This window comes from Crocuta crocuta, unplaced genomic scaffold, assembly GCF_008692635.1.
Source record: "Crocuta crocuta isolate KB4526 unplaced genomic scaffold, BGI_CrCroc_1.0 scaffold140, whole genome shotgun sequence".
NCBI classification, from domain to species: Eukaryota; Metazoa; Chordata; class Mammalia; order Carnivora; family Hyaenidae; genus Crocuta; species Crocuta crocuta.
The window spans coordinates 8,523,565-8,548,860 of NW_027527775.1; the positions used below are offsets into that span (position 1 = coordinate 8,523,565).

The 25,296-nt window shown below is 42.9% G+C and overlaps 1 long non-coding RNA gene across 1 annotated transcript in view; it reads left to right on the top strand.

The window, feature by feature from the left end:
- The first annotated feature begins 14,171 nt into the window (after positions 1 to 14,171).
- The window catches only part of LOC144239399 (uncharacterized), a 46,527-nt gene continuing 35,402 nt past the window's right edge, over positions 14,172 to 25,296 (top strand). The window contains exon 1 of the long non-coding RNA XR_013337419.1: positions 14,172 to 14,385. This is a non-coding gene — a long non-coding RNA (uncharacterized LOC144239399). The remainder of the gene's footprint in view (positions 14,386 to 25,296) is intronic.

Consider the following 25,296-nt stretch of genomic DNA (forward strand, 5'->3'; position numbering starts at 1 on the left):
CTCTGCAGCCTACTGTTGTCACACAGCTTTGGGCCTTATAACATCACATGTGATCACCTAGCTGCCGATCGGTAGCTGGCGCTTTTCTCCCCACAACTCCCTACTCTTCCTGCGATGACGAGAGGATGGACTTGGGTCTGAACTGCTATACCCAGATCCTTTGGGATTTTCCTATGTGGCAGTGAATGCTACCTGTGCACCAAAAATCCATTTCCTCTTGTTGGGAACATGGCTGGCCTACATTTACCAGTCTCTTACATGTTTAACGGTAGCATATCTCTGAGTGCTAGGCAATGGAAAGTGAACAAAATGACCAACACTTCAAGAAGAGCATCAGCTATGAGCAGACAGCAACAAGGCTTAGAAGATGTCATCAGTGGGAATGAAAGGTGCCTGGGTCCTGAATTACTGTGAGGAGGAAAGCCACCCACCAATGAGATTGGACTTCCATCCATCTCAGCAACAAGTTAGCTTGTACTGTGTTTGAAAATATTTGAGTTTATGTATTATCACAGCCACTCTAGCCTAACAAAACCCACTTAAGTCCAAAGTCCTCTAGCAAATTTTTAAAGTTCTCCATGCATTGCCCCTTCCCCTATCTGGCTTCATGTCCCACTGCTCCCTTATCTGCCTCCCCATTCTGATCATCTTGGTCCCTGTTCGCCCTGAGCCTTCCTGCTCTGTGGCTGTTGTTCTTCCTGCCCGCTGCCTCCTTTCCTTCACTTATCTCAATCTCACTCTTCCAGGAAGAGCCTCAAAATATCTGACACCCATCTCTCCCTTCCCTGAATTAGTAGGTCAGTAATTGCTACCTATATGCTAGTTTTCTCTTCCTCCTCACGGGCAAGAAGTACGTCTGTGTCTATTCTCAATGCTGAGTATAAAGTAGGAGTTAAATCCTTTTTTTGTTTTTGGTGACTTGATTGTAGTTTAGGGGTCCTCAGACTTTATTCCTTGCCATGAATAACATGGAGTATGTTCTTTAACAAATCATTTGTTCATTCCATGAAAGATTTACAAGGTAGAAGTCTTTTTGTAATTACTGCCTATGTTGTTATAAAGAAAGCTACAGGGAACAATGTGAAGAAGTAACTGACTTCAACATGAATGTCAGAATATGAGATTCTTGTTAGATCATGTTTCTGTCCTGGTTAGTCCCTGAGGTTGCTGATGTATTTTCACTTTCCCCCTAATCTTTTGTTCCCTGTCACCTTTTACCTCCAACACTGAACCTCAAGGCTGAACACAATTAGTGACGGACAGAGCAGGACCCTTAGAACAGAGAGGAAGGGCTCCCACTTGACTTTGAGTTTCACAATGGATTCTCTTCGTTTTTTTATCAGGACAATATTCTTGAAAGTCAGGCTTTGTAGAGAGAGGGACATTTTTTCTAAATCCCCATTATTTCCCTTTGACACGATAGGAACCAAGATGTACTCTGCCTCTATCAAAGAGTAGTGGAGAGAGCACGTACCCCTTTAACCTTTCCCAATCCATTGCCTAGAATGGGAGAGTTTGGGGGAAAGGGTAGTCCTTGCCAATGAGGATGATAAAGTGAAATGCCACTATCTTCTGGCTCTCCAGAATGTGGGTTGGAATGTGGGTCTTGGAACAGTATGCCCAGACTTCCCACTCTAAGAGAGGGAAGATGTTAAGTTGAGAGGGAGGCCCAGAAGAAAGGGACTTTTGCTCCATTTCTTGTTGGGACCCCTCAAACTGTACTTTCCCCATTGTCATGGAGATGCTAGAATGGCATTTCCACTATGTAGGGATCTTTGTTCACTGATCTTATGAACCTAAGACAGTGCCTGGAACATAGTAGGTGCTCAATAACATAGGGGTGACTATATCAGCACAAAGTTGATTGGGATGCTGTCTCTGGGCAGAGCTCCCCCCATGTGGCTGGGAGGTATCCAAGAGATACGGATGAGTAGATGGGGATGGCTGGTGAGCTTATGGGGGGTGTTACCACAATGTAGGCTGGAAAGAAGCCCTTTCGACTGGAGGGGCAATAGTGTCCTCAGCCACTGTCAGGGGAACACTCAGCACTGGTGAGAGCTGGGCGGGGCTGAGTCAGCACAGCAATGCTGGCTTGGCTGACCTAGAACTTTCATAGCTCTTTGCCACAGTCTTGGCAGCGGCAGGCCAACTGGGGCACCATGCCCCATAGGGCAGAGTAGCATTGGGGCACCACATGCATCAGAGGCCACCTCTTCAACCACAAGGACCCAGAAACTCCCCCAAATACTACTTAGAGGCCACTACGGGGAAGTGGATGGAACGGGGCAGAACTCTGAGATTTACCTTGAAACAGATTGTTCTAAACTGAAAAGACTCACATGTTGCCAACCAGCATCTGAGTTTCCTTTCTACTCTTTAAATTGGGGCTGGCACTGGCCACCGCTTCACAAGGGGTTGCTGTGAGAATTACATAAGTAGTAAGTCAAGAGTATTTGGAATCTGGCAGGTTGTAATCAATGTCCTGGCTGTGACTCATTGTTCCCTAGAGATGTGGCACTCCTGGGGACAACCAGGTCAGTTTTGAAGAATGTTACCTTTATTTTGCACATCAGAGTGTTGTGTGAAAAAAAAAAACTTTTTTTGCTACCATAACACTTAATGACAACACATGAGTAGGGATTTGTGGTTTACAAAGCACTTTCAAATATTGCCCCTTGAATCCTCTCAACAATGCCACAGCGGGGAAGATCATTTCTATTCTTACTTTACAGGGCTAGAAACTAAAAGCTCAGTGAGTTTGACAGGCTCACCCAAGGTCATGCTTCTAGCAAATGCTGGAGGCAATCCTGAAATCCAGGACTTCTGACTCCAAATCCCCTTCTCTTTCAACACCATCACTCCTGTAAATGGGCCCCATGCCACCAGGGAGGGCAGGACTGTTCACCTACTTCTAGGGTCATGAGACTTCCCTCTTACAAGGAGGCTTTTGTTTAGTAGGACAGGGGTGCTGAGAGAGGAACGGGATTACAGAGGGCCCCACACATGTGGGGGTGAAAGAACAGATTCTGTGGCTAACTCCATAGGCTCTGGGCTCGTTTGTACAACAGTCCTGCCTAGATGCGACATGTGTTTCAATGATTCTGAGTCTTCTCAAGGGTTCCCACCAGCTCTGTGTGGCAATTGAGCCATCTGCAATCTTACAGGCTTAGAAACAGAGGGGCCATGTGGCCTTCCAAGGTCATACAGAATCAGAGGTGACTCAGCTAATAAGGAACCCCCAGCATCAAAAAGTGGAAGTGGCCGGTGGAGGTGGTCAATGTGACGAACAAGGAACGTGAAGTCAGACACACATGGGGATGCTGCCCAGATAAAAGAAGGGCTTTTGCTTCTGAGTTAAGATCTTTCTGGTGAAAAACAACAGAAGCTCAGTTCAAATTCATTTTAAGATTCAACAGGGGTTATTCAATTGAATTTTTAAAAAAATGTGTATTACCTAAAATGGCAGGCGGGGGGGAGGAGGGTTCAGGGGTGTCTCACAGAATCCAGGCCAGGCGGGACCTGGATCCAAGGGCTGGAAGATCCTCTGCCTGAGCAGTGTGGTCTTCAGATCAGGGCTGCCTCTCCCTCTCTCTGCGTGGATGGGCTGGCATTCTCCAGCCCCCTGACTATCTCTATGGCTAACTGCTCCTGTTTGCAATTCCAGATTCCCAGTACAGAGGACTTGATCTGCCAGGGCTGGGGGTCTCCACACTCACTGTGGTGGGACTGGCTCTGGATGTTCTAAAATGTACACACGCCTTCACTGGGCCCAGTCTTCAGACAACACTGAGAAGTGGTCAGACGCAGGCCAGGCCTTTGGGCCACGATGCAGAAAAAATGTTCACAATGTAGAAGAGAGTTCATATATTCTGCCTTGTATTTTTTTTTTTTTTAAATTTCAGAAGGACTAAGTTTTTCTTTCCCTTTCAGCCTTTTCCTTGCAATCTTCCCTGAGGACAGCTCTCACCCCAGGCATAGTGGTGGCGGCTTTATGTAAAAGGCAAAAGTCATTTTTTGATGGAGCCACCTACCTAGTGCTCTAAAGTGTCCAATTTCCTCCATGTGTCAAAAAGCCATTCCTTTGCATCCATTAAGGAGAGGCTTGGGCACGGGACAAAAGATGAGACCAGCAAGTGACAGAGCCCCTCGGCCTCCAGACAGTTAGAACTCTGTGGTTTGTATTCTTTGCCTCCTCTTAGCCCATTTTTCTCATTTGGTAGAGGTAGGCCCTGTTGACCTCACAGGTTCTCCTCCTGGGGTTCACCTGCTGAAGGAAGCAAGTCAGAAAGGTGGGGCCCCACTTCATGTGACATCTCGGCCGGTTGGGAGTTTTACTTTTCCAGTGTGGCTGGTTTCTGGTATGCAAGAAAAATTTGAGGGTTTGTTTCTTTCCAATTTCAAGGCCCCCAGTTTTAACTTAGGGAATAAAAAAGTAGTAACCCTAATTAGAGCTCATTTAACAGGGAAGTTATAAGACCGAGCATTTATGCATGGCTTTGAGAGGACTTTTCCTAGAAGGAGTGTAAGCCAGGTGTTTCTCAGGCCTGACCAGCCTGATGTGGGTGCGAGAGATGTTCAGGAAAGCCTCTGTCTTGAGCTGGGGTTGGGATTGCCTCATAGCTCCTTCTATGAGCACATTCTTGTGCTCACAGCCTCTCTGCTTCTTTGCACCCCAGTCACTGTGTCAACTTGTGTCTCCCCTTCTGGCCATTGCCAGTGGAGTCTTCCTCCTCTGCACTAAGGCCATCCTCTGACCTGGTCCCTGCTGTTATCAGCTTCAGCACAGGGAGGACACAAAGGGGAACATCCTCCTTCCTGTGTCTAACAGTCTATTATTCAGATCCAAAATGGGACAAGGTCCAAAATACCTACCATTTCACTCAGTACTCCTAGTGATTCTCCTCTTTGAATAAACTCAGCCTTTGCATTAATTATACTTTTCCCTCGTAAAGAAAAGTTACTTAGAAAGAAAATAAGGATAATGTTTCTGATATTTTGCCAGACATTTATGTCATCACATGGAAGGTGGTTACAGAGATTGCCCTTGCTGAGTACATTTTGGTGCCACCATCATAAACAAGGCCAGGTCAAGGTCAGATGCAGCAACTGCCTGACCCAAAGCATGCATTTTCTCTGTTCAGTCATTTATTTCTGGTGTCACTATAGTCAAGAGAGAATCTGCCCCAGAAGCCTTTTGGACAGTGCGGGAAGCTAATAGGGAAACACGAAGGTGGGATTTAGGATTGTCCCACCACTCCAGATGACCTGATTTGCCCAACAGTGTTTTTATCACAGCCTCTATCGTGTTAGGTAGCTGTAGAAGTGACAAAACAAACAAACAAACAAACAAACAAACAAAACTAGCCATTTCCTAACAGTCCTGTATTCTGTAGAAATTACCCCAAGCTGGCCCCACATGAACCACTGAGGTACACAATTGGAGGAACATATGCACAGAGAACGGTGGCCCTGATTTACCCAAGAACATCGACATCCAGAAAATAAGAGTTAAGCAAATCCTTCCCTCCCTGATGCTTATACCAGGGGAGGGCAAAGCAATCAGCATTTAGGTACCTAGCATGGGGCTAGGAATCTTCTGTGTGTTATTGAATTCCTTTCAGGCCTTTCTGGTGAACTAGGTTTCGTTTCCATCGCACTGAAGACCTCAAGGCTCACACCTGTGAAAAAGTAGCCAGGTTTTCCTGGCACCAAAGATTGCCATGGGCTCTTCCATCAAGCCCCCCGCCATCACCAGAGGTGAACCTCCCTCACTAAGGTTTGATAAACCTCCAGGGCTCCAGGGAGGGTTGGAGAGCCTCAAAAACATCATGAAATGAATGAAGTTTGTATTTGGCTCCTCACAGCAACTTTCTCCCCACCTGACAGCCAGCAACCAGTGCCTTTCCCAGTCTTTCCGCGTCTCCTCCCAAGCCCACCAGGCTGCAGTCAGCTACTCCCTGAGAGCCAAAAAGGTGAACCTTTTCGGTAGGACCCTCAAAGAACAAAAAGTCTCAGATCTCAAATGAGCCTCTCCTCGAGGAATTTCAGGCTCCAAGACAGGCAGTGTCCACATATCCCTTAATAACAGCCCTGCCCCTTCTCTAAAGCCAACAGGAAACTCTCTGAAAAGCTATACACGTGTATGGCGCTGCTCCCCCATAACTGAATGACCCTGGTCCAAGGTCCAATGCTGAAGCCTGAGGCTTTTAGATCAGCCCTTCTAATTTGTTTTTTGCATGAAACTAGGCTCTTCAGTTTCATTTTCACAGTGCAATGTTGCCTTGTGTCTCTCTCACAACCCATAAATTCATTGTAGCCATTAGAAGCCATGCCGAATAAATAGTGATCTATGAGAGAACCATTGCCTTCCAAATCGGGGACAAAGCAATGTCCCAGGTATCACTTCTTTATGTGACACTGTTCTGAAACTGTCGGTCAATACAATTAGACAACAGAATGAAGAAATGTAACATAAATATTTTAAAAGAGGAAAAAATATTATTTATAGATGATCTGATCACATGGTTGAAAATTAGATAAAATAAAATTATTGAAAATAACGAATTCAAGAAGGTGGTCAGAACTTTTTTATAAGGCAAAATCAATGTCCTTAGAGAAAATAATTTTTTTTCTAATTTTCCATTAGAACATAACATGTAACAGATCCCATTCACAAAAGCAACCACAACAATAAAATAAGATAAAAATGAAATACCTTGAAAAAACTTTAAAAATAAGCATAAGAGAGATGAAGAAAGTAGTAAAACCCAGCCAAGAGACATAAAAGAATGCCTGAATAAATAATGAGCTGTCTTGTTCTCTGATGGGCAACTTAATTTTGTTTGATTTCTAAATATTTGGGCACTTTCCAGATATTCTGATATTGATTTCTAGTTTAATTGCATTGTAGACAGCAAGCATAATTTGTATGATTTCAATTTCCTTAAATTTGTTAAGGTTTAATTCATGGCATAGAAAGGGTCTATGGGAATGTTCTTTGCGCATTTGAAAATTATGTGCATCCTGCTCTTCTTGGATAGAATATTCTATAAATGTTAATTAGATCAAATTGTTCAAGTTCTCTATAGCTTTGCTGATTTTCCGTCTACCTGTTCTATCAATTATTGAAAGAGGACTATTGAAATCTCCAACTATAATTGTGGTTCTGTCTATTTCTCCTTTCAATGCTGTCACTTTTTCCCTTGTATATTTTGAAGCTGTATTGTTTGGTGCGTTCATTCAAGGAGATAAAACAATCCTACGTAAGAATGTGTCTAGCAACAGAGCTTCAAACATACATAACTTCTGGGTGACTTGAACTCTATGCTTAAGTAATGTCCCTGTTTATCTCTAGGAATATTCTTTATTCTGAAATCTACTTTCTGGAAAAGTCTTTATTGTACCTTAATTTTTGAAAGATATTTTTGCTAAATAAAGAATTTTAGGTTAATAATTTGAAATTAACAGCTTCAAGTTGATATTAGAAGATGTCCCTTTAGTATCTTTGGTGCTTGCATAGTTTCTTATGAAAAGTCTTCCGTAATTCTTATTTTTGTTCTTTTTTATATGATGTGTCTTTTTTCTCTGTTTACCTTCATAATTTTCTTTTTTATGTAAGCTGACATTTGGTCAACTGTTTTTGCAATTTTGTAAGAAAATAAAGCTGACTCTTGGCTTCACTCTTTATATCAACATCATCTCTAGATAGATAAAAGGTTAAATGGGAAAAAAAACATGGAACTATAAGAACCCTAGAAGAAAATATAGATAAATATTTTTTAAATTTTGGGGTGGGAAAAATATTTATGAGCATTCTATAAAATTCAGAAATAATAGCATTGAAAATTTTTAATCTGTTGGGCTTTAAACTTCTATAAGCCAATATAAAAAAAAATGGCCAATAAACAAGATGATAAATTGAGGACAACATACAGCAAATTTTGTCACTTACATGCCAAACAAAAGATTTATTTATATATTACAGGTTAACAATATCCATATCAATTAAGAAAATATGAACAATGAAATAAAAAATAGAATATATGAAGAGGCAATCCAAGAAATAAAAAGAAAGCAAATAAACCTTTGAAAAAGTGTTTGTTTTTCTTATAGAGAATGCTAATAAAATATATGCCTTTTTTTTTTTAACTATCAGATTGGCAAAGATTAAACAATAACACGGTACTCAATGTTGAAGAGGGCTTAGGAAAACAGACTCTCACAGGTAACTTTTGTGAGTTTTTAAACTGATAAAATCTTTCTGAAGGGCCAGTTGGCAAAATGAATAAAAATGTAAAATTCTGCACATCTCCTTTTGACCCAACATGTTGAGAGGCAGCACAAAGCAGGGATTAAGCATGTGGGATTTAGCATAACACTATGCGGATTCTAATCCTGGTTCTGTCCCATACCTGCTGTGTGATACGATTTATATAATCTCTCTATTTTACTGTTATTGTCTGTCAGTTGAAGATATTAAGATCATCATGGGGATTTAATAAATTAATATCTATGAAGCAATTAAAATGATGAATGGCACATGCTTAATTTACATCAATATGAGTGTTTACTATTAATATATGAGTATTCATGAAAATCCTCCTTGAAATCCTTGGGCCATTCAAGCAAAAACCACCTCGTAAGATTTTTTTTTCTATTGACCATCAGATAATAGCTTAAATTAGTTGTACCTGTGGGTCCTAAATTATAAGTGAGGTGATGCAACTTTGTACTAGTTTAGCAGTTTGAATTTAGGTGCAAAGTTTTATGAATTTTATCAGTGCACTTGACATTTTGAGGATTGATGGTTTACTTGTATCTCAGCCCACAAATGCCTGGGCACTTTCCTTAAAAGCCATGATTAATGTTCTTAATGCCCAGTTCCACCGCAAAAGAAAAAAAACATCTGGTCTTGCCACAGGGCCAACCCAGGGTGACAGGCCATAACCTCCACTGTGTGCTGTCACTGTTACACCTGCTGAAATAGACTGATGAAATTGCTGTACCTCTGTACCTCTTCTGAATGATGGAGACACAAGATGCTTTAGGGACTTGCAGGTAAGGACCATGTGATTAGATAAAAGGAATTTGTCCTTGGAAGCACTTTTGAAACTAAGAAATTCTTTTTTTTTTCTTTCTACCACTGAAACATCCAACAATTCCACTTTTAGGAATTATCTGAAGGTGATAATAACAAGTGCCCAAAGATGCTCATGGGAGAAAAACAACTCAAGTGTTCATTTAATGGCCAGTTGTTTAAATAAACCATGGTTCATCTATAACACAAATGCACAGCCATTACAAATTTTGTTGTGGATCTGTATTGAGCACTAGGGAAAGACTCCCATATCATTGGATAGATTACATTGGTTGCATGTATAGTATGAACATTCACTTATTTTCTTTATGGAATATATATTATATGTTATTAAAATATTAAATTATATTATTATATTTTTAAAATATTAAAATATTATACTTTTTGTTTGCTTATTATCTGTTGCCCTTACTAACATAAGATCAGGGAATTCAAGTTTACGGCTATGCTGAGAATCTTGTAGACATTCAGAAATGCTTGTTGAAAGAACAAAGGAGTAAATGAATTCTCCTTCTGTATGTTTTGTATCTCTATTTCTGTATGTATATGTGTTAGAGAGAAACGTTTGGAAAGATAGTTCATCCAAAGGCCGGCAGTGGTTGGCCCCATGTGATGGATGCTGTCTCTCCCTCCTCCCCAACTCCTTCCTCCCAAGCTACATATCCATAAACACAAAATGATATATGAATACATTCTCAGGGTATAAACTCCCAACAATATGGAAAAAAATGATACAGATAAAAAGAAAAATTTCCTTTTCATTCTGTCTTCCTCCCATCTCACTAAATCCTGCCTTTATTCCCAGAGATCACCCTTATCAGTTTTGTGTGTCTGTTTCCAGACTTGCCCAAACATACACACACATATGGACAGAAACAGTTTTATTGATGTGTACTTTTTAAACAAAAGGGAACTAGTCTGTATACACTGTTCTGCGATTTGCTTTTTCATTTAACAGTGTATATTGAAGCGTTTTCCACATCACTACATAGGATTCTTCCTTGTTCTTTTTTAGATGCTATGCAACAATCTATAATAGGCATGTGTTACCTAGTATGGCTGGCTTTTTGGGTCACTCCTCTGCTGATGGGCTTTTAGGTTGGGTCCACCCTTTTGCTGTCTCGAACTACAGGGTTGCAATGAGATAGCAAATTTGGGTGCCTTTGTAACCACTGTGTGTTTTCTTGGGATAAATGTTTTGAAGTGAATTTTCCAGATGAAAGAATGTACATATTTTAAATATTGATAGTTTCTACCAAACTGTCTTTCCCAAAGGTGACACTAACTTGCTCCACCACTAAGATTAAGTATGAATGCCATTTCTCTACTTTCTTGTCAACCTTGAATCATATTACTGATCTTTTAATGTGTTGCTGGTTTGACAGGGAGGAAAATATATCTTTATATTGTTTTAATTTGCATTTCTCTGATAACTGGCAAGATAGAGCTCTTTGAACTATCAGACATTTTTCTTTTATTCTGAGAAATCCATGTTTCTGTTCTTTGTTCATTGTCTTCTTGGGTTGCTTGTCTTTTAGTCCAAGATTTATAAGATCTTTAACAACATAGATTCTGGTTATTGATTTTTTTGTTATATATTTAAGAACTTCTCTTTTGCCAGATCGGAAAAATAGGTCCCTCTCTCTGTGTTCCTCTAATAGTTTTTATGGTTTTGCCTTTCGTATCCAGCACTCGAATAATATATCTGGTATTTCTTTGTGTTGATGGTGTGAGATAAAGATTTAATTTTAAAAACTCCCAGGTGAATAGCTAATTGCTCTAACATCATTAACTGAATATACTGTCCTTCTCCCTATCTGGAATGCCACTGTCAAGTGCCAATTGATTATGGCATAATTTTTACTTTATTATACATGTTTTTATTTTTAAATTGAGTCCAAAAAAGCATGCATTATTTTTTAAATTGGAAAAGGCAGTTATTTTCAACTTGAATATGTACTCGCATATAATTTTTAACACCGTGCAAAATTGTTAATGGCATATTAATTGAAAAATTCAAGCGATAGAACTTAATGCATAATTTAACCTCAATTAGGTAAATACATCTATATCTACCTTGAGGCAGCAGAGAGAAAAGGACTAAAATTCTAACAACTCCGTATTATAGAATTCGGAATGATTTTAATTTTCTCCATGGTGCTTTTATTTTCTGTGTTTTCCAAATTTTAAACAGTAAACACGAATTATTTTCATTCTATGAGAAAAGTTGTTATTTTAGACACACTTAACCATTCACTATAAGTTTTTCCTGGTCCTCAAAATCAGGAATATAGACATCTTGCCTCTGACACCAATTGATCACAGCCAGTAGAAAATCAAAGTGTTGATTTTATAGTTGTCATTTTTCTGAGGCTAATATTTTATTATTTCTTTCAGGTCTTATACTTGCTGTTTTCATTTCAATTAGCTTATGCACTTCAGCTAATTTTAAGTTCGCCTTACCCTTCAGTACATTTTATTTCCTTGTACCCTTGAAATGTGTTTGTCACCCAAGTGTCACCTAAGACCTAACCAGGCTTGTCTTTACTTTCATTTGCACTGTTTCCTAAGCCAGAAAAACAATGAAGTCATGATTTCGCCTGAACCATGCTGCTTTCCTAGCATTTCTCATTAGGTAGTAGGAAGGACGGGATGAAATCTTGAAAGAATTATAGCTCAGGAGTCCTAACCTTGGGTATGGATAAACAACTCGGTGACTGATCAGAACCTTCCCGGCTCCAGCAGCTCATGGGAAAACAGCAGCCTTAACGTTGGCAACTTTGTAATCAGCATGCTAGGAGAATACTGGGGTACCAAACATCTGGGCAACATCTCAAACGCAAAGAGGTGGCCAGCAACCTCCCTCTCCCACTAAGGTTCTGCCAGTTTTGAGAAGGAGGCTTTGGTTGCCTTGGGATGCTGACCTGTGGTCCTGGCCCCAGCTCCAGAACTTTCTCACGGTGCGCAGGGCCAGGTGGTTGGAGGAGGGAGGGAGGGGCAAGGTGACTGGTAGGGAGGTTCTACTGCATACCAGCCGCCACACTCATGCTTCATTCTCTGAGGGTGCACAGAAGTTCTGTTTGGGATGGTGCCAGCAGTCCTTTGAGAAACTGATATAAGGTGCTGCCTCGGACTGCCTCTTCCCACTTGCAGCCAGTCCCAACTTCTTAGGTGTTTGTTAGGATGTGTGTTGTCAAGAGCCAGGTCCTCTCCTGCTGAATCAGGCAACCCATCCATCTCCTTCGCTGGTGCTTGATGAAGGGGTCAGCAAGTTCAGGGTCCACATGGGGACATCCTGTGGGCCAGCGGCTTCAGCAGACAGGTAACACTAGAACTTTTAGCTCAGGAGACCTGAATACTTTTCTCCTTTGTCTTTAGGATGTCCTTTAAATTTAATGCCTTTCTCTCCCAGAGGTTCCTGCAACCGCCTCTGATGGGCTCCAATTTCAGTTTTATTTTTAGCACTTAGTTCCGGGTCTTTTCTCCTTTACAAGGATTGAGTCTCTGTTTTTGTGGGTTGCTTTCTTGTGGAACTATATGAGGAGTGGATATGATACGCGTACTCACAACATCTGGTGTTAAAAGAATGTGGGTGAATCTGTCAAGGAAGAGAGACAAGGGATTGGAGAGTCTTCCTGAACATTTACACCATCAGGCACCACATTCAGGGCTTTGCAGCACTGCGTTTGATTCTCCCAAATATACTCTTAGGTAAAATGTTATAATCTCTGTTTTCCTTGTGGGCATACCAAGATGCACTGAACTTAGATAACTTCCCCTGGGTTGCACAGCTAGTATGGAATACAGGGAGGATTTGCACTAAAGTCCTTCTAGAGCCAAAGCTCCCAAACTCTCCTCTTCACCAGGCAGGCCGCTTGAGATGGAGATGACAATCCCACGGACCTGACATCTAGACTGAGTTATATTCAAATGTGAACCACTTGCGGCACCACCAGACCCCCTTCCCAGCCTTTCACCAGAGCCTGTGGGCCTGAGCCAGAGTCTGGTGTATAGCATCTATGTGCATTACCCTTGAAGAGAAGGGTCCGGAAGCTTGGCAGCCTTATTCATTTGTCCTCACTCAGCTTCGGGGGGATGATGTACATGTTCTTCAGGCTTTCTGGGTTTTTTTCAAATTTTATTTTTGTTTTTTATTTATTTTTGAGACAGAGAGAGACAGAGCACAAGTAGAAGAGGGGCAGAGAGAGAGAGGGAGACAGAATCTGAAAGAGGCTCCAGGCTCTGAGCTGTCAGCACAGAACACGATGCGGGGCTCAAACCCACGAACCGTGAGATCATGACCTGAGCCGAAGTCAGATGCTTAATCAACTGAGCCACCCAGGCACCCCTAGGCTTTCTGGTTTTTAATCACGGTCCCAATTCAGCAGACGGATATGAAGCAATCAAGAATCAGTTAAAGGAAACATCACACCGTTTCTTCAAGCCTAGTGCTGAGTGCTGTTGCTTGGTGAGCCATCCCATTGCTCACGAAGGGTAATGCCATTATGATTTAGTTGCTTTTACAGCCTCATGAGATGCCCTTGTAGCAGCAGAAGAGATCTTACTTTTGAAATAGGGTTGGTCTTTTCTAAAGAAGGAGAGCATTATCCTTGGCCTCCCAGAATTGCCACCTTCTTTGTTCCCACTATAAAAATAAATGTGGTCTGTTTGCCCCTCCCTGTAGATCAGGAAATATCAACCTTGAAGTTCTGGGGCAATGGTTAACCTTGCGTCTGGTCCATGCCTTGACAGGATATGATTTGGGCTGCATTGCTTACAATGGCCCCAATGTAGGTTTGCTTCTATCAAACCTGGGCCTTCTTTTCAATTCAATCAGTCAGCCAAGGATTGGGATAGAGAGAATTAATAGGAATTGTGGAAACTGAAGTGCAAAAGGCTAGCTTCTCAACCATTGTTTGTCCTCATACTTGGCCCTTTCCTTCATTCAGGCCTTTTATTCTGGCAAGTCATTCTTTCTGAACCTGAACTCGTGCTGAGACTGCAGGACTATTGTTGTCTTACCAGGAAACAATAGTTCCAAGCATGCTAGACTCCCTGCCTTCACACTGTTTACTTTGTCCGGAATGTGCTTCCTTCCATGTCTTCATATCCAAAAGCCGCCCACCCTCTTCAAGGCTGTGTAAATATCTTCGCCTTCATGAAAGCTCCCTTGGGTCTCTCCAGCTTCCAGTTGTAAGATACCAGGGTGGTGGAGAGAGCAACGTTTCCAGGACCAGACCTCCACGGCACACATCTCAGCTATGCCGCTTCCTGGCTGCAGGGCTATGGTAAGACTTCTTAATATGTCTGTGCCTTAGTTTCCCTATCTGTAAAACAGGGATACTACTACCTATCTCATAAATTATTAGGAATATTAAGCGGGCTAATATATATTAAGTGCTTAAAATACTACCCACTATACACTAAGTACTATATAAGTGTTTGCTAAATTTGACAAATAATATTTCCTCCTCTGAGCTATTAATGGCATTTCAGTGATATCTTCTGTAGCACATACCAGTTTCTACTTTCTTTTCTACAAAGTATCTTCTCTCCTTTCTTAGACTGAAAGTTTCCAGAAATACACTCGTGCCTGATTTCTGCTCTATATCCCTCACCCTACCTTGTACATGGCAGGACCGGCATAAATAACTACAGAGTTTCATGGTGATTGCTGTGGCTCGGTCCTCTTATTACAGATGATGAAACCTATAACCCACAGAGAGCATCATGGTATCATCTTTCCTATGCATAGGGAGTTCGGTTCTTTCTCATCCATCCCCTTGGATAATCTTCTGGAAAATCTACTTCCTCTCAGAGAAAACACATTGGAATGTACATCCTGCCAAGGGCCCATTCACCCCATGGCTGCTGGGAGCTTGGTGTTGCAATGAGGAAGTGTGTCAAGGCCGGCTTCCCAGAAGGCCTGCTTCCTGGTGCCATCACCACCAGATTCAGAAACTTCCATCAGCTCACACAGGGATAATCTCTCTGCTCGTGGGGGCCTGGTTCCTTCATGCCCCACTTCTGAGATGTTGTGTAACAGACCAAAACTACAAATCGTCAGTTTTCATCATTGAGAACTAGATCTCCTTCAGAGGTTCTTGAAAGTTCTTGTTGGCAGGTTAGCATGTTCTCTTTCCAATAGGGAAATTCATTTGAAAAGCTGGATCAATATCAGAGTGTTGCCCAGTGGGTATAGAATTGAATAAAGAAATTAGATGTTCAAGTTACAGGTGGTTAGTGTTCCCATTTTCACCAAGGGGAAGACTGACCAGAAGGGGAAGTGTCCTCTGCTCTCCACAGCACTGATGGCACACAAACAGCTTCTGACAATTCCTCTATCTCTCTCCAATATTCTTGGCCAGTCATTAAAACCTCCACTGTGGCATTAGTCTCTAATAGCAGATATGTTTCAGTGTCCAACATTACAGTTTATCTTTCCTAAAATAAGCCCTTCTGAGGGAAGACCTTCCTTTTGGGGAGGTACTCTAAGTCATTGGCTAATATTTAGAAAATGCTCTAGCTTCATTAGCAACACATCAAGATTAGTGTTTGGTGTGTAATTTTTGGAGGGAAGATGGGAAACACCCATTCTTGTTAGTCTCAAGTCCTGATGGTGACGTAGTCTAACCTTCATCTCATGTTCCAGAGGCACCCTGTGTGTATATAAGAACTTCAAAATCCTGAATACGGTAGGTGCCTTAATTTCACCAAGAAGACAAATGCTTCCCATTCAACAAATAGTCTCCATCTGTCAAATCTAGTCCTAATATCAAATATCTACCACTAACATCAATAGGCTCTAAGCTAAAGAGGTCATGTCTCTAGCTTTGGCACATGCAATGGCACTTTTCCCAATAAGTGGGAGACATTTGCAGGTATTTAGTGGTGTTCTGGTTTCGTTTGTTTTGTGTCAAATATAACTGAACTCCTTGGGTGATAGTGGAGTTGTGTGAATTGAATGTGCCTTGGGTCTAGAGTTTGCCAGTAGGCTGCACTCTCTGTACCACCCTCAGTACTATACTATTGTGATGCCCAAGGCCCCAGGGAAAAGAATGGCATGGTCACAAATGTCTCTCTGCTCTCAGTTAGTCAAGTAATCGCTACCACTTCTGTGCTCTCTACACCCTCAGCCATACCAGGTAACTCTCTGAGAATGAGTCCTGAGTTCTCTTAGAGAATTGGCCTCAATAGGAAGCTTCTATTTGAAAGGCAAAAAGAAAGCTTCTGTTTTTTGGGTGGGGGAGGGTGTTTCAAAAGAGAAGATCCTAAAGTGTTAGTGATGAAACATGATTTCAGTTGCATTAAAAATTCTGGATGTAGGTTTTGCCTTGGATTTCAGTAAACAAATGAAGAGAGTCTTGAGTGAGGATGGGAACAAGCCTTCAACACAATTCTGAAACCTTTCATTTGGCAGAGAGGAGAATGGGTTATAGAGAAGGGAGGTGCCTTTAAGGTTATGGATCTCCTTAATGACTGAGACAGGGCTTGCTCCTGTTTTTCCAACTAGATCTCATGTAGTGGAAATTACAAATGCTTGCTAGTGTAGTTTGCATTAAGGCACTAACTTCTTGAGCACATTGCAGAAATTTTTTCTGCTTCTATTGGAAAACAGATATGATGCAATTTCTATAGAAATTTTGGTTTAATCATGTAACAGATTATTTCTTGAGAGATTACTGCACACCATGTTCCATATGCCAATGTGCTCAGCACTAGGGCTAACAGTGTGGATAAGACACACAGTTTCTTGCAGCTTACAACAATGGAAAGCACAGAGGCGGGAGTGGCTATGGGCAAAATGGTGAAGGGGTCAAAATGAATAAACTCTGTGTTATAATTCTTGGGATGTAATGCACAGTGTGGCAACTGTAATTAGCAACACTGTATTGTGTATTCAAAAGTTACTAAGAAAGTAGTCTTAAAAGTTCTCATCACACGGAAAAAATTTGAAACTGAATAATACGGATATTAACCAGACTTACTATGACCACCATGTTGCAACATATATGCATATGAAATCATTATGTTGTATACCTGAAACTAATACAGTTTTAATGTCACGTATATCTCATTTGTTTAATGTTTATTTATTTTGAGAGAGAACCCGAGTGGAGGAAGGGCAGAGAGAGAGAGAGAGAGAGAGAATCCCAAGTAGGCTCCATGCTGATAGCACAGAGCCCAATGTGGGGCTCAGTCTCAAGAACCATGGGATCGTGACCTGAGCCAAAACCAAGAGTATGATGCTTAACTAACTAAGCCACCCAAGTGCCCCGCTATATCTCAGTTTTTAACAAAACTCTCGACAGGTGGGGAGGGGATGGTCAGAGAAGAGGTCTCAGAGGAATTGTTTTCTAAACTCAAATCTGTGGATGAGTAGGAAGGAGCCAGCTGGGGAGGGGGAGGGGGAAGAGAACTCACGTGTTTTCCTGGCACATCTTGCCACAGCAGGTTAGCGTGTGCTGAGTCCTCATGGGGAATGCCCTCCGCAACCTGCTCTGCCCACACTCATTCCCTCTGCCTACCAAACTCTTAGCCATTCTCTCATTCTGGGGGCAGTTCTAGCTCCTTCTGATGTGCTCCCTCACCCAGAACAGGCAAAAGGTCTTTCCTCTGTGTCCCTATAATGTCTTTTATTCTTTTATAAAAGATTCTTTTATTCTTTATAACTGCAATTATCATATGCTAGAAGTGCATGCTTGTCTGTCTTCACCACTAGATTTCAAACTCTTAGGAAGCAGGGAACCCTCCTATCCACAGGCTTCTATGCACAGTGCTGGGTACAGGGCAGGTACTGAACATATATTGATACTTAGGTAAGTGACTGGCATCAAGGTTAGCCTAGAGACCTCCTAACATGCTCCCTCAAAAGCATTCAAGCCACCTTTGTTTCTTCAGATTATATTTGAATGCTTGCATTTGTAAAATCAGTATTACTGAAAAATTTAGGGTGGCCTTTGGAGAGAGTGAGAATGTAAACCTAGTCAGGAGGACAGTCGGTCCCCACCAGTGAGGGTGTGCAGCTGGAGGCAGAGGCTCAGGGCTGAGCTCCAGCTGTGCCCCTCTTCCCGCCCAAGCTGGTGAAGGATGGAAGCCTCAGGCTCCCCAGAGCATGTCTGGAAGGTCACACCCCTGCCTTGGAGAAGCCCAACTACCCCAAGCAGCTTGCCAAGCGGATGCACAGTGAGAACCAACTTCCTCTATACTTCTGATGACTTATCTTGCACTAGATTCTTACTGGGAAAATGAGAAGTTAGAAAAGTCTGGAGCCAGGCAAACATTTGTAGATAGAGTGAGAAGAGAAATATGAACCATCTGTGTGGGAGCAAGGAGAATGTACCATGCTGATGTTGGAGGGGCGATGTGTGATGTTGGTGCCATCTTTGGGATGCGGGACATCTCCTGGGAGCCTCTGCGTTCTTGATCAGACTGTTCTATTAACTATGCTACAAGCATTTTTTAAAACTTGTTTTTAACATTGAACTGGTACAGGGGCACCTGGGTGGCTCAGTTGGTTAAGCATCCAACTTCGCCTCAGGTCATGATCTCGTGGTTCATGAGTTCGAGCCCTGTGTCTGACTCTGCTGACAGCTCAGAGCCTGGAGCCTGCTTTGGATTCTGTGTCTCCCTCTCTCTCTGCCCCTCCCCTACTCGCACTCTGTGTCTCTCTCTCAAAAATAAATACTAAACAATTTTTAAAAAATATTTAACTGGTACATTAGAACTCGTTTTATTCATCTAGAAATTTCACTGGCTCCCAAAGGGCCATAGTAACCTGCATTGTCCTTGTCGGAAGGAACCAGTCTTCCCTGCTTATTCATTTCCTACTCGCGTGTAAAGAGCTATCATTTCCATTTGAAAAATATCTACATTCACAGCAACCGCCCAGGACATTGATTTTGGTTTAATCATACAAATGATATGATAAACTCCACTGGCAGACAGAGAGTGTCTAAAGCAAGAATTAGCTTAATTGGCTGCCCTTGTTAACATGCTCTCAATTATAATCTGCTTTTGTCCACCACATTTTATCTGTGGTAGAGAGACAAACGTCTCCCCTCCTGGGCCCAGCTCCTATCTGTGCTAGATAATTTTTTATACTGCTCTACCTAGACTCAGTCATCTCAGCAAATCTGTTCATTATGATTTTTTTTTTTTGCCATTAATCATTCTTTATTTCTTTCATTAATTTATTCATTTAACATTTATTTGGTGTCAACTAGGTGCCTGTTTTTCTTTTTTTTTTTTAATAGTTTATTGTCAAATTAGTTTCCACATAACACTCAGTGCTCATCCCCACAAGTGTCCTCCTCCATGCCCATCCCCCCCTCCCCCCACATCCATCAGTCCTCAGTTTTTGTCAGCATTCAAGAGTCTCTCATGGTTTGCTTCTCTCCCTTTCCCCCACCATTTCTGCCCTTCTTCTCCCCCTTGTTCCTCCGTCAAGTTCCTCCTAATCCTCCTATACGTGCAAACATATGATATTTGTCCTTCTCTGCCTGACTTATTTCGCTCAGCATAACACCCTCAAGGTCCATCCATGTTGCTACACATGGCCAGATTTCATTCTTTCTCATTGCCATGTAGTATTCCATGGTATAGATAAACCACATCTTCTTGATCCATTCATCTGGTGATGGACACTTAGGCTCTTTCCATGTTTTAGCTATTGTGGAGAGTGCTGCTATGAACATTGGGGTACACGTGCTCCTATGCCTCAGCATTTCTGTATCCCTTGGGTAAATTCCTAGCAGTGCTATTGCTGGGTCATAGGGGAGTTCTATTGTTAGTTTCCTGAGGAACCTCCACACTGTTTTCCAGATGGGCTGTACAAGTTTACATTCCCACCAACAGTGTAGGAGGGTGCCCGTTTCTCCACATCCTCGCCAGCATCTAGAGTTCTATGATTTTTTTTTTTTAATGGAAAGACCTAGATGCAGCAACTGAGCCTCGGGTTGAAAAGCGTGTGAATGTCAGGTGAATGGTTGTATGAAATGTTGCAAGTGCATTTTCTTGCCCAACCACTCTTGGCCTCAATTTCCTCATCTGCCAAATGAAAGCCTTGAAGGAGGCATGTTCCAGAGTTATTTTCAGGCATTTATGGTTTTGAATTTACCTAAGCTTTGAATCATCACTGTTGTAATGGATGAGGTTCTTGCTGAAGGGACTATAAGTTCCCCAGAGCCCAGAACCCATTCAGGAGGAGGGGAATGCCTGTCCTGACTCATACCTAGGAAACAAGGTTGTGCAGGCTGCCGCTTAGATGACACGCCCTGTCGAACCAGGGATGGGGCCATGGGGAGGGACGCCAGAAAGATGCTCCAGCATTTCCTGCACCTGCCCCTCTGAGACTCTCCCCACTCCTGGAGCCCACGCCAGGGGGTGGGCTGCCCCTTGCCCCTCTAACCCCCATCTCTCTCCCCCTCGTCTCCTTAAGGATGAGCAATCTCACAGTGTGGGTGAGCCAGCTGGGCTGCAGGGCAGAGAATAGTGTGCTCTGAGCAGAGACGAGGTTCCGTAAGGGGAAAATAAGCACAGCCCCTTTCTGGGTATTCCTGTTGTGGAAGCAGTTTACTGCATGCAGTGTCTGGGACACAGATGAGAGACAGAGGAGAGGACTGACTTTGGGAGGATGGGGCATTTCACAGTGAGAGCTGGAATTCCGGAGGGGAAAGTGGGGGCGCCTGGGTGGCTCAGTTGGTTGAGTGTCCATCTTTGGCTCAGGTTGTGATCTCATAGTTTGTGAGTTTGAGCCCCACATCAGGCTTGCTACTGTCAGCATGGAGCCTGTTTCAGATCCTCTGTCCCCCCTTTCTCTGCCCTTCCCCCACTTGCGCTCTTTCAAAAATAAAAATAAGCATTTAAAAAAAAGAGAGGGGGAAACATAGGTTCTTAATAGTCCTTCTTGCCCTTCCATCATGGTGCATTGGGGATGGGTCAGGGCAAGTGGCTCGCTTACAGTTTGTCTCCCCTGACAGAATGAGCTTCAAGGAAAGCAAGTGGGCTCAGAAGAGAGGTGTGTGAGTGGCTAACGATTCTGGGCTGTGGTTTCCCCTCTACCTGTGGCAGCAGCCAGGAAGCTGAGGAGACCAGGCAGCCTCTGAGAGCCCTGTGCTTACCTGAAACTTACACTGGGCTTAAATAAAGGCATAAATGAGATGATTAAGCAAAAAAGGGGGGACATGTTTAGTGTATTTCCCAAATCCACAGAGGAGGAGACACTTCAACGGCTATTGCTAAAGGTCTCGGTTACTCCACAAAACAAATTAATTCTCAAAAACCCTTAGTAAGTGCCTTCTGTGTGCTTAGAAAATCAACCAAGATGCTTCCAAAAAAGCTTTGCCATGAGTCCTAAAGCATGAGTTCCGGCTCTGCCTGCCTGACCCTACCTCATTAAAATTCCAGATGTCGGAAGGAGGCTACGCTCCACTCCATGATTTAAGGCCCCCTTTGTTAGTTCAAAGCGACCTCGGCTGCCCTAATGCGAAGTGCCAGGTTCATGCCCTTTAGCTGCAGTCCATTGAGAGGGATGTCAGGTGGGCCTGTGTCTCCAGAACACAGTGAGTTTTCTTAAGACAAAGCATCCTTTGGAGTAATTGGGCCCCCAAAGTACATGTAAATCCCCAGAAAATGTGCTGGGTTTTATTTCCTACAGGGCCTTTAACTTTTATCAAATTCTTAAAAAATAAGAAAGAAAGAGACGAGGAGAGCAATGCCCAGCCCCCTCCCCCGGGTCCACCTGTGACTCAGCTCAGGAGCCGAGGGCCCTTCCTCATTCTGTCTCTGTTCTGTCACTGTTCTCCATACAGCCCACATGTTGCACCCACTTTTCCCAGAGCAGGAAATGGGACCTTCCTGCCCCCTTACATGTGAAGGCTCCCTCTTGGCCGCACAGCTATCCATCGCCAGGCTGGGGGATTCTAGAAGAATAAAGCAGCAGAAGCCTTCAGAGCAATACTTGCCCGCCTTGCACCAAACACATCCCAGAAGGACCACAAAGGGATGTCCCCAAACAGTCACGCAACCCCACAAGCGTGTATGCACGTTGATCAGCTCAGCTCCTAAGAGCAGAGACTAGGATGAAGCCATTGTGGGGTCTGGAAAAGGGGCGAGGCCCACTCCCCAGGGTGAGGAAGTGAGGATGAGGGCTGGGAAGCTGGCTGTGCCAGAATCTCAATGACAGAAATATCAAGCCCTGTAGGGGACGCGTCGCCTTTCTGCCACCAGTTCCATTCTTTTTCCGATTTTTTGGTAAATTCTAAACCATCAATTTTTTTTTAAACCACTGATGGATATATTTGCTAATTTGCTCATACTATTGCCTTCATCTGACAGGAAGGAACTTGTATTTGGTTACTTGATATTGTTTTAAGATGCCAGACCCGTGGGAGGTGGGGGTGTTTTGACACTGATTAATGGAACATTTTCTTGCTAAAGAGTGGGACTCCTCATTTATTTCTGGACTTTCTCTTTTGTTTACTCACTCCCCACCTCTGGAGACTTTCCTCAGAGACTGAGAGGGCTACTTTGGTGTTTAGAGACAACTAAGCAAGGTGTTTTTTCTTACTGGCTGTGCTGGTCTCTGCCCCCATTCTCAACGGAACCACAAAGGTCTGTGCTATTTCCAAATACCTTGGTGCTGGGATCTGACTGGTTGAAGGAAAAAACAGAGTGAAAGAAAGGAAGAGTTCTCTTTGGATATATGCTGGCCTTATTGGATTTAAATTGTGGTTTCGGGGAGCACCTGGGTGGCTCACTCAGTTGAGTGTCCAACTCTTGATTTTGACTCAGGTCATGATCTCAGGGTTGTAAGATCTCAGCTCTGTGTTGGAATCTGCACTGGTGTGGAGCCTGCTTGGGTGGGACTCTCTCTCTCTCTCTCTCTCTCTCTCTCCCCCCCCCACCTTTCCCCCACTTGCACTCTTGATAGATAGATAGATAGATAGATAGATAGATAGATAGATAGATAGATAAAATAGTGATCAGAAAGACTGAGACTTAGGATGGTGCTGAAAATTGAGATGTAGAAACAGTGTGTGAAGCTGGTGGGGGGGGGGCAGTTCTTTCTAGCAATGAGGAGAAGGAGAGAGTCGTTAAGATGGGAGTGACTTTTTTCTAGGGAAGTAAAGGTATTCTTCACCAGTTAGGATGAGGCAAAGATAAATTGGGCGAGACATTTTGTATAAGGTAGTGAGTGCTGAATTTGGGGCTAAAGGATTAGATTTTAAATCTCAACTGTGCCATGAACTAGCTTTGTAATCTCTGGGAATAGCCTCCTTGAATCCGTTTGGCATTTACCCAATAGTAATAATAATGTATCAGGATAGTTGTACTTGCAAATACCTGAAAACCCAATTCAAAATGACTTCCATACTGGAGGAAATGGCTTAGCTCATAGCTACTAAAATGTCCATGAGTGGCAAAACCTTCAGGCATGGTTTGATCAGCGTTCCAGATGCATTTCTCTTTGTGTCTCTTGTTTCTGCGTTTCCTCATTTGCTTTCCTCTTGAGAAAAAAATGGCAGCAACACTTCTGGGCCTCCCAGTTTGCATATCCCAGTGCCCAGAATAAGGTAGAGAATCTCTCTTCCACAATCATTGAGCAAAATTATTGGACCTCACTTTGACTGGGCTGACTTACATTATACACTCACTCCTGAACATTGGTTCTAATTGTCTTAGGCCTGGCCCATACATCCCTCTCTACACCAACCACCACAGCAAGAGGGCCTGAATTGTTATTTGATTTAGACTGGCTGTTCTAAAGATACTATCCAAACAGCACAATTGCTTCAGGTTGGAGAAGGAGTATGTAGTTGATGTCAACTAAAAGTGGCTTTGTCCTCAAAGGATTAAAGACAGAATTAAATCATTCAGCATATATGAACATTCCCAACACCGCCCCAGCACATAGGAGATGCTCTCTCCTTAGTCAAATCTGAATTTGTGGTGAAATGTCCTGTATCAGTTTTCTGTTGCTATATAACAATTTATCACAAACTTAGCAGCTTAAAACAACACCCAAGTATTTATTAGCTCATAGTTCGAAGGGTCAGAAGTCTGGGCATGGAGTGCTTGGTCTGTGCCTGGTGACTGATCATAATACCACAAGACCAAGAGCATTCTCATCTGAAGCTTGGGGTTGCATTCTAAGACCATACAAGTTGTTGACAGATTTATTTCCTCAGGATGACAAGTCTGAGGTCCCTGTGCCCTTGTTGGCTACCAGCAGGGAGCCACTCTCAGCTCCTACTATTACATTTAGGGTTCCCTCCATATTCAAAGCCAGCAATGGAGAAGCTTGCACGAACACTTTTCATGTATCAAATCTCTGGGGTCTCTAGACTAGATTCCATGGGCTCATGTGACTATGCAGGTACCTCAGAAACTGTCCCTTTTGATGAATTCAAAGACAACTGATTAGCAGTCCTACTCACATCTGCAAAATCTCTTTTGCCATGTAACGTAATATAATCAATCACACCAGGGTGCTATCCCTTCATATTCCCAGGCTCTGCCCATACTGGGGGACGATGGGGTGAGAGTCTTGGGAGCCATTTCAGATTCTGCCTACCACTTGCTCTCAAAACAAAGACCCAGTTGTCATAACATGTATTGGTCACAGTGCACAGTGTTATAGAAGCACAATAGATATTTGTTGAATGAATGAATGAATGAACATGGTTCCCAAGGCTCTTCAGGATTTGGCCCATTCTTATCTCCCACCAGCTAACCCCAAATATACACACACATACACACACACACACACACACACACACACACATCTGTCTACACTGCTAGGCCAACACTGCTGGGCCTTCAGACTCAGGCCCCAGGCCTCTTTGATCCTCTAAGACCGGGTCAGGTAGCCTGGGGCAAATGTTCCCATAAGCACCCTTATCACAGCGCTTATTGTAGGGAAGCACATTAGCTCCCACATGACACCAAGAGCAAGGAAAGCAGGAACCCATATATACAGGCTGGTTTGAAATGTGACTGGCCATAAATTATGACACATATTTTTCCAAAGACTCAGACTTCTTTTTTGAGGGGAGGGGAGTGGAAGCAGGGAGATGGGCATAGGGGGAGAGAGACAGAGACAGAGAGAGAAAGAGAGAGAATCTCAAGCAGGCTCCACACTCAGCACAGAGCCCAATGCAGGGCTTGATCCCACGACCCTGGGATCATGACCCAAG